Here is a 10,269-nt window from a genome sequence, read left to right on the forward strand (position 1 = left end):
TGAGAGATCAATATCAAGAATGTGCTGTGACTTGGGCTTCATTCCATGTGTCCCACAAAAGGGTAAAACCCCTGCTAAACCATTCCTTTTTATTGTCTCTTTAAATAAATGAAGGACAATTTTATCATTCAGAGGACCTAGGAGTAGCTAATTGATATTTAGGTCTCTCCTTTTGTATCTCATGCTGAACACATAAATGTGTACACACATGGGTGTTTGTGTGTGTGAATAAACATGTATAAAGTTGAGCTAGGATTTACTGTTTTCATGAGAATAATCCCCATGGTGCACAACTGCTATTCTACTGAAAAGTCAACTGCTGTGTACTAGTTTATTTAAGAAGTTTCTGTGACCATATTTATGAAAGCAGTGTAGAAAATGTCCAAAATTCAAATGAAAAAGGAGAAACAGATTGAGTAACGGTGCATTGAACATACCAGGGTTTGGCCCAGTATGTTCCCACTGTTTTTTCAGGCCAACCTCAGTTTGCCAGACGTCACATTCTTGTCCACATTACAGTTTCCTAGCATATGCACCTATATATTTGCACCAATGTCATTCCTATCTTTCACTTTGCCAAAATAGTCATCCACTATTGGAATAATGCCTATCATTAAACAAGTAAAATTCTGCACAGATCCCACCCTCTGAAGAGAAAAATCAGTAGTCATCCTTTCAGCAAATGGATAGAAAGACAAGAACCATATTTGATAGCAGCCTTCAGATGCTTTTGATGGCTGGTATTTTAATTCAGCCATAAACTCAGCCTCACTGGCCTGTTAAAGAGGAATATGGCTGCTTTGCAACACCAAAGCAGTGCAAAATGGATACAGAACATCAGTGGAAATGGTCCCAGATGTCTTAAATAATAAAATAATATATAAATGCTTTGCAGTGCTAATGTGCCTTGTGCACACAGATCTCAAGGCACCTTACAGACATTAATGAATTAAGCCCTGTAAAGTGGGTATTATCCATATTATGCCCAAGGGGAAACTGAGAAACAAAGATGTAAGATGATGGTCCAGGAAGCCTGTGACAGACATGGGAATAGAACCGAGGTCCCTTGGATCCCGCTCCAGGGCTGGAGCAACAAAATGCTCTCTAAATTCATCTGTCAGCTATTTTTCTAAGTAAATTTAGTCCTTAAGAAATTGACAGCCCCAAAGACCAAAGTGTTCTGTTAAACCACAGGACAGGTACATCACCAGCACTGGCTGAGCACATTTCTCATACTGTCTCAATAATAAGTGCCAAATGAACTTGTTTGGAGACTGTGGTCTTCTCTTTTTGCATCCTGCCCATTCAGCTCTCAGATTTCTCAGCAGAGTTTATTGAACTACATACAAGGTGGAGCTTGTTCCATGTGAACTGGTAATAATAGCTAGTGACAAATATTATTTTTTGCTCAAACTAAGGACCAAGAGTGATTCATCACCACTTTTGTACACTGTCCAGCCCACGTTTAGCAGGCTAGATTTTTGCTCAGAACTACAAAAAATCATGTGCCAAATGCATCAAAATTCTGTTATACTATTAAGAAAATGGACTGTGGGGTTTACTTCTCTCATCAAAGCTTTGAACTCTCCCACAACTGGCAGCTAAATTAATGCCAGCTTTACCAGCACTATCATAGGATCATTCAGGCATGAAGGGACTACAGGATGTCTCTAGTCCAAGCACCTGCTCAGAGCAGAGGTTGCTCTGACCGGGTTTCTCAGGGCTTTATGCAGTCAAGCCTCAAAAGGTTCCAAGGTTAGAGACTTCATGGCCTCTCAGAGCAACCTGTTCAAATGCTTGGCTCACCTCAGAGTGCAATTTGTTTCCTCACACCTAGATGGAACTTCCTCTGCTTCAGTTTATGCCCTTTTCCCACTATACCCTTCTGTGAAGGGTTTGGCTCTATCCCTTCCAAAACCACCCATAGGCATTGGTGTGCTCCTAGGTACCCCTGCAACTACCTCTTTCCCAGGCTGAATAAACTCTGGTCCATCAGGCACAACCTTGGTGGCCCTCCATGGAATTCACCTCCACTTATCTATATCTTTCCAATACTGGGGAGCCAAACCTGACTGCATCGTTCTGGATACAGGCTAATGACTACTGAGGTCAGAGACTAATAATTTCCCTTTATCAGCTGTCTCCACTCCTTCTGCTACTGCCCAGGATGCTGTTAGCCTCCATCACTGCCAGGGCACAACGCTGGCTCAGATTTAGCCCCCTTGCTCAGAAGAAACCTCAGCAATGGGGTAGGAGGTGACAGAAGCTCTACTTGATGCTCTTTGCCAGTTTCAAAGCCATAGTGTTTCTGCCTATATTGTTTCAGCAATGTTTCTGTGTTCTTATTTGCACCCTGTCCTCAATAACTTGGCCTTTATACTTCGTTTCACACTGGAATTCAGTTAGGAGTTCCGCGTTCAGCCAAGCCAGTCTCCTGATACATCTACCAGCTTACCAGAGCATCAGAGTGGCCCATTCTTGAGCTTGAATATGGTTTCTCCAAAGGACCTTCCAGCTTTCCTAATCTTCTTTTTCCTTTAATGTTGGTTCCCACAAGAAGGCACCCATCACTTTCTGAGGACACCAAAGTCTGGCCACTCTGAGCCTATGGGCTGTGCTCTGCTACTTGCCTTCCTCACTCTCTTTAGGATGTTGTAGAGCATTGTTTAATAGCAGCTACACCCAACACTACCCCTGACTGGCACACCCCCAAACAGTTCATCCACCAGGGCAGCATCTCCACTTAACATTTGTGTTGTCTCCAAAAATATTCTGGAGTGCTTCTTTCCTACTTGTAAGTTTCTACAAGTCAAGTGATTAGGGTTTCTGATACAGGATTTTCCAGTAGGTTCATTTTAGAGACATGTTGGAGTGTCCCAGACGAACAGTACAGACCAAAGGAGGGGAGTTTGCAATTTGGGACTTGCACTTATAACCCTCCTTCTCAAAACCAATTCTAATTAGAAATATGGTATTTTAAAAAATGAGATTAATTAATGGTACCGTTTCTTCAGAGATGTTGCTGACACGCTATCATTTGAAAGTATTACATTTAAATTAGATACTTTCTGAAAAAATCATTAGCTATCAAAAAACTTATAAGTTTGATGTAGAAGCCACTTGGAAAATTTTTAAAACATCTATTGTATCAGACAAGCATGCTTCAAATTAGAAGTTTATGCTTATAAGTATATCTCACTAGCTGGAAAACCCACTCAACTTACACATAAACCAATGACACTCCTAAGAAAAATTAGTCTTTGCTGAGCTGGGTTGGATTAAAATCAGTGACCTATAGGTAGAAAGCTTTGTACATCATTAGTGATTCCCCAGGGCAGCCTGGTAAACACTAATGTTATGCCTTCTAGAATGAAGCTTGTTTTCTGGAAAGATAAGCTTATTAATTCATTTTTTGACCTTTATTGAGCACTCAGGCAAGGTTGTCCACCGCCTGGACACAAAGGTAATATCTGTTGCATACATTGCTCTCAATGCCACACACATTCTACAATTAAGTATTTCAACCTCTTCCTAAACAATCCACTTCCATTAAGTAGTAAACAAGCATTGCAAAAAATATTACCCTAGATTGCTTCCTGAGTGTGTATTGCAAGTTAAAAGTTCAATCAATCTTGCAAGGAATTTGTATTAATTTTTGGGGAGGGTGTACCAAGCATACCAAAACTTTCTGTCAGTTACAGAAGATTTTACTTTTTCACGCTTGAGAGGCATTGTAACTGCATGGAGAGCTAGGAAGGAGAGCAGCAGTCTGCTCCACTTTCTCAGGAACCATCGCTTCCTAGAAATACTCCCAGACTCTGCATCTTGGTTTTTCATGTTGCTAAACCATCAGAACAGATTTTTCTGTGGTTTTGGCCGAGGCCAAACAATCTTCTTCCTGATATTCCCAGGCATTATTCAGGAGCTAGCAAGCACCAAGGACCATGATGAGTGGTAGCAATTTAAATGTGGCTACCCCGGAGGGCAAGGATTTTAACAACATAGATGCCAGCCATTCTACGTCAATTAGTCTTGGTGCCAGAGAGAAGTCCTAAAAATATTTAAAGTTTACCATTTTAGATCTGGTCTTGTGAAGACATAACACAGACTTCTCTTTTAAGATTGCTAGAGTATTTAAAAGGCAGCAGAATGAATTTAAAAGGCAAAGATATTTTTGTTTTATTTTGGAAGAAAATTGAGCACTAGGGATTGCAGACTTAAGAAGCAACCTTGATCATCTGTAAAAATAAAACCTGAAGATTTGTATTTAAAATCATAAGTGCTCATGGTACTTTTTTGCTATGCACCATGGTCTACTCTGTTAATAAAAAGCTATGCAAAGAGCCTAGTTTCTCAGCTTGTCTAAATCAACACATGTTGTTTCAAGGTAAAAGATGGAATAGGATGAAGATCTGAAGATTTGTGTGCTGCAAAAGCACATTATTTGGTTTATTCTGTTTGATATTAATTGCAGTACAGTAAATGGCAGTGGATCTACTATACTACAAGGCAGATTCTGTTTATAGATTTAATTCAGTGACATTGTCAAACTCATTTTTCTTATTTGTCAAATGTGTGAGTGATAGTTACCTAGAAAGATACCTAATAATAGAGATTATGGGGGACGTAGAATTGAGTAAAATTCTCTTGGCTTGGAGCTCAGTACAAGTCAACCTTGTGTGCAAATTAAGGGATGAGAAGGAGGCATTTTTATCCAGAATCAATTATCACAAATGATCCCACAGTCATGGCCAAAATCACATTACTCACAATAAATTAAAATTACCTGGCAATTCTTTTTAAGTGCCTATAGCTTCAGATTTAGAAAAAAAAAGAAAGAGTTCAAGTTCAACACAAGTGAGGAAGATTCCATCTTATTATGGCGTCTACTGTGCGCTACTTTCTTCCAGTCAGAGCCTCAGCCTCCTGCGTCCATGTCCCATAGCAACCTCCATGCCCATTTTGGTGCCTCTGCTCCTTAAATGTTTCCTTCCTTCGCACTTCAGCACTCCTGTTTGCCCTTGCCATTTCTCTACATGTTCTTCTCTGTCAACCCTCCTCGTACTTAAGCTGAAGATTCAGTAACAGATCTTCATCCCATTCCTTCTTTTACCTTGGAACAAAGTTGTTGATCTATGTTGTTGTGTCAAAGTGCTGATCTATGCAAGCTAAGAAACTAGGCTCAGAACTTTAAAATTGTTCCTGTAATTTTTTTCTCTGAAATTATGTATAACACAAGGCATGTGAAATTCCAAAGAGACCAGCAGATACTGGTTAACATGAGGTGTAGGCAGTGAAACTCGTCTCAGACAGGAGGATAATTTCTGACATAGTTACCCATACTGACTGCAGTTTCATAACACGTAGCTGGGTCCAGAAGCAAATCTCAGAAAAATAATTCTGTGACCATTTGCAAAATTACACATAGCATAAATAGACTTGATAGGCACATATACTTCTTATAAGTTCATGGAAAGTAAACATGAGTTAAGAAGACTAATGCCAGTTTGCTTGTGTTAATGCTTGAGGAAGAAGAGGTTTAAGCCTATATTAAGGATGCAAACACCTAAAGCACACAGATTATTCTCTATAGTCACTGTGTCAGGAGCCATAGACCGGTAAATGCAGAATTAGCAAACTGGTAAATGGAATACATTGATTACTTTTACATAACATAATACAAGTTAAAATAAATGGTCAGTGTCCTCATAAATCTCTGCAAGTGCTTTTCCACAAAGACAATTAAATAATATAACAGCACCCTTCACTGCTACAAGCGTGCAGTCACGAGCAATGGCTTTGTGATGAAAGAACATCACATTTTAATTCTTCACACAGACACTAATTTTTGGTGGTCTACTTTCCTGTAAGAATGACACTTTGAACAAGATAGTAGCAAGACCAAAAATGGAAAGTTTCTGAAGTTTTTAGTCTTGCATACTTGATGACAGATTCAAAATCCTAGTGTTATTTTCAAGCCATCCTTTTGTATCTAGGACACAGGAACCAACAGAGGGAAATATTGCCACATGAGCTACATGATCAGTCTGTGCCATAAAACACAATTTGATTTTAGGCATGAACTTGCCAGAAACCTTTCCTAGTTGATTCGGTAAGACCTTTCAAATAATGAAGAATATTAAGCAAGCTGAAAAATGTATCTTTGAAGAAACTGCAAGGTAAATATTCCAGAAGAAAAATAAGAAATATCCACAAATAAAATGAGTTGCTGAAAAATCATTTTCTTAATTCTAATTAATGCTGTTTCTGCTAGGTCATATACAGGTGGGTAAGTAGGGAATAGTATTGATGCAGACAGGATTCCTGCTTTCAGTAAGAAAGTACTCCTGTACCATCTTGCTTAGCTAAAAATAAAAATAGACATTTTTTTTTTTTTGTTTAGTTCTGGTTATTTCTCTATGAGGAATACACTGGAGAAAGGAAAGTTGTTTTTAGAACAGCACTGAGGCAGAAAGAATGGGAAAATGTAAGGCAACTGCTCTCTGATCTTCATGTACATCAATTGCATGCAATAAATTCCCTGCTGTTTGAGCACAGACAGAATCTCAAATGCACATATACTTTTGCTATTAGAAAGTATAAACCAAATAGTGATAAACAGTGACTATTTGTTGTTTAGATTTATTTTCTGAGTAACATAACCAGGTGAAAAAAAAGAAAAAAACAACCTAGTATTGAAGGATGTATCATTTTTAATCTCAGTGCTTTGGCTACTGCCAACATCAGATAGAGTGTCGTATTGCAATAATTCAAGGATCTCTCTATTAGTTTCTCTAAGCCTTTAAAGTAAGGGAAGCTGTAACAGCGGGAAATGTTAGGCACATTCTCTAATTCTCCTCAGGTCTGGGACTTAAATTTATTTTAAGGAGAAATTCAAGGTAAGCTGTATTTTACTTAAATGCATTAATCTTTTTAACTGTTACTGTTTGATACACTATCCAGTTGTGGGGTTTTTTCTTTTCAAAGCCTGCAATAAAAATTGCTGTTGCTCCCTTCTGCAGTTCAGATGTATAAGCAGCAGCATATTACAGCTGCGAGCTACTGCCTAATATCACTAACTTTGGGAAGTGATATTCTCTAATTGCTCCCATCCAGCACTTACAGGTACATCGCACTCAAAAAGGGTTAAGCATTTCAATCCTCTGGAACAGTGTTTCCTAAGGAAAAATAGAAAAATCATTAGTGTGTTAAATGAAACAATACCATACTTTTCTCTCTATTGTTTAACCTTTTGTCCACATTACAAATTTCTCAGTGTAGTTCTTATCTTTGACCTTGAGGGACTGTAGCTTTATCAGTGCTTCCGTTTAGATCACAGATGACCTTCAGCTGATATCATTGAGCCCTGACCTGCCTCAGTGATCTTCTCGCACAGAATACATATGCTGAACAGTGCTGGTGTGTGCAGTAGGGGTAAGTGAATTATTTACAAAAATTTGAGTTGACACCTTTTATCAAATGTGGAAAGATGAAGACAAAACAGCTGCTATTGCTGTCGTAAGCAATCTGCTGGTGATTGAATAAAAGTGTCAAGAAAATGGCTGCTTGATGGCCTTTTGTTCTCTCTCATCCAGCTTGATGTTAGTTTGAGCTGTCAGTTAGGAATCACGGCACAGTGATTTATCAATAGGCTGAGTGACCTTCCCGTGCAGCCGGCGCTACCGTGGGCAGACAGCACCCTCTGCTGCGGGCCGGCTCCGCTTCCCAGCGGGAACGGGGATCCGAAACAGCCGTCGCCTTTTCTTCTCTTTTTTCCTTTCTTTTTTATTTTCTTTTTTCCCCCCTTAATTTTATGCCTTTGTTTTGTTTTTATCAATTCTCGAAAGCTTAGCTGTGAATGCTCAAAAATAAATAAATAAATAAATAAAAGTGCTATAAACTGCACTACGTGTTTCCAGGCTTTCTTCCTAACAAAAGGGAAAGTACCAAGTGAATCAGTCGCTACTGTTAGGGCAAAACAAACTTGCTGCAATTAGACAGTGGGACGGGGAAAGGCAGCGGCTGTCAGACGAGGCCACTTCGTGACGCGGATTTGAAACGTGGTGTGCTCCTGTACCATATATTTCCCTCGTTACTCGCGTTTATTCCAACGCTCCCAGTTTTACAGCTCTCAAATACTGACACGCAATTAAGTACTGACTTCCACGCAGTCACACTGCTTTGTTGAACTTCTGTGACTAAAGGAGCGCTCGGGGTGTTCACGCAATGCACTCCTCTTCAAGAAGCTGCCCCTCTTCCCATCCAGCGCACCACCTTAGGAGCATCTCACTCCTCTCACCGACTTCCCAGTGGCAGCTGATCCCAGCGGGGCTCCTGAGCTATCCGCACATCAGTCTGTGCTGGGTGTACCCCCTCCCTGTGCCCCACATCCCAGCGGCCGCCCCGCAGGCAGGGCAGCGGTGCGGGCCGGGCACGGGCAGCCCCCGCCCAGCGCCGCTGCCCGCAGAGCCCGCGGTGCCGGCAGCCGCACGATGCACTGCGCCTACGACTGTCGGCACCTGAAAGTGATTATTAGCAGCTTTCAAAGACGTCTGCATAACAAATTGCTTTCTGGAACAATATTCTCTCTCCAAGATTCATTTCCACGTGTTTTTGTTAAGATTAACTTTTTCTCGGTTTTCTTTCACAGATTCAGAGATTCCCAGAACATCCTGAGTTAGAAGGGACACTCTAAATGACCTTTTTTCCCAAGAGTTTGTGGGACCGATATTCCCATACTGAGTAGCAAAATCTAAGATCCTTCTTTCATTTCTGGAGATGTGATTTTTGCTGCAATTATCAGCAAAATTGTTGATAGTTTCAATTTTTTTTTTTTTTAATTAAGGCTAAAGTAATGGGTAATGAGTGATTTTTTTTTTTTGAGGACTCCACTTCTCATATGCACATGCATACACACACAACACACAGATTGCCTTCACTTTTTCCTAGAAGTGGATTTAAAAGGGAACTAGTGACTCAGAAGGACTAGTTTATTTTCTCTACACAAGCTGAGTTGAAAAGTAATTCTGTGAAAAAAGTTTTCCTTAAAAACTGCTGTGATAAAACAATGATTAAATATCCCAGCAGCTGTCACTGCTGAGAAACAAGTTTTTAATTTTTCTCTCTTCTGTTAGTTTTTCACAGCAGTTTGTTCTATTATTTATTTATTTATTTATTTGCTTCCTTTTAGGACCCACAAGTTAAGCCTGCTCATAGCCAAGGTATCAGGTTCAGCTGAAGTTTTGTGAAGTTTTGCAAGTTTTGTGCATATTCGTCCAGGTCAGATCCTGTGGTTATATCCACACGACAAGAAACTTCCACTGACGCAAACATCCAGACTCCAGGGCCAGCACCAAAGAAATTTAACTTGATCAAGGAGAGAGATCCTATTGGTGACACACAGGTGGCCAGCTGGCTGATGAGAATACAATTCAAAGGATATGCTTGGAAATCCTAAACTGATGGAGTGCTAGAAGGACAAGAAATATTTTACTTACAAAAGGACATACATTTCTACGTTTCTGTCCGAGGCAAGTGTAGTCAGTGGCTGAATAAGAGGTTTACACTCATGTAATTTCTTCAATCCTTTTCTGAAAAAATAAACCTTTTTCCCCATTTATTTTTCATTGCAGTTTCACTCATTTTCCCAGCCTCGGTTTCATGGGCATGATTTCCTTTCTGTCACAATCAAGTTAGAGCCAATGCTCTGGAAAAGTACAGGTATGCAAGTGCTAATCTGACAGAAGTGAAATCAGAATAATGGCCAACATTTCCTAGGAACACATTTGAAGCAGTCTTTGTGCTCACAACATGGCTACCATGCTGAGAAACACCTTGCTGGCTTGGATGAAGGTTACCGAACTGCAACTTGTGCATAGGTCTTAAAAGCAAAGTTCTTTGGATCATGAGAGCCTGTAATAGGACATAAATGGACATTTCATCTATAAAATGCCTGCTCATACACTGTCCTCACACCATAGCTAATGCATCAAAATCTGAAATGGGTTCTATGTGACAATTTATTCCCCTGGTTACAAAAATAATGTCTTGTAATATCAGTAGATTTTCTGTAGTGCTTATGTGTTCTATTAAGATGTCTTGCCAGCTTGTACTGTGAGCTTTATTATTAGTTTATATTATTTCAATAAAACCTGTTATTATAGTTTGTATTTTCTTGCATTCAAATGTTTATTCATTTAATTTTCTTGTTGCTTAAGTGCTCCCTTTATTTCTCTCAAACTTAATAGCTGGGGGGAAAAGGTTGTGTTG

The sequence above is a fragment of the Corvus cornix genome, chromosome 1, assembly GCF_000738735.6.
Source record: "Corvus cornix cornix isolate S_Up_H32 chromosome 1, ASM73873v5, whole genome shotgun sequence".
NCBI lineage: Eukaryota > Metazoa > Chordata > Aves > Passeriformes > Corvidae > Corvus > Corvus cornix.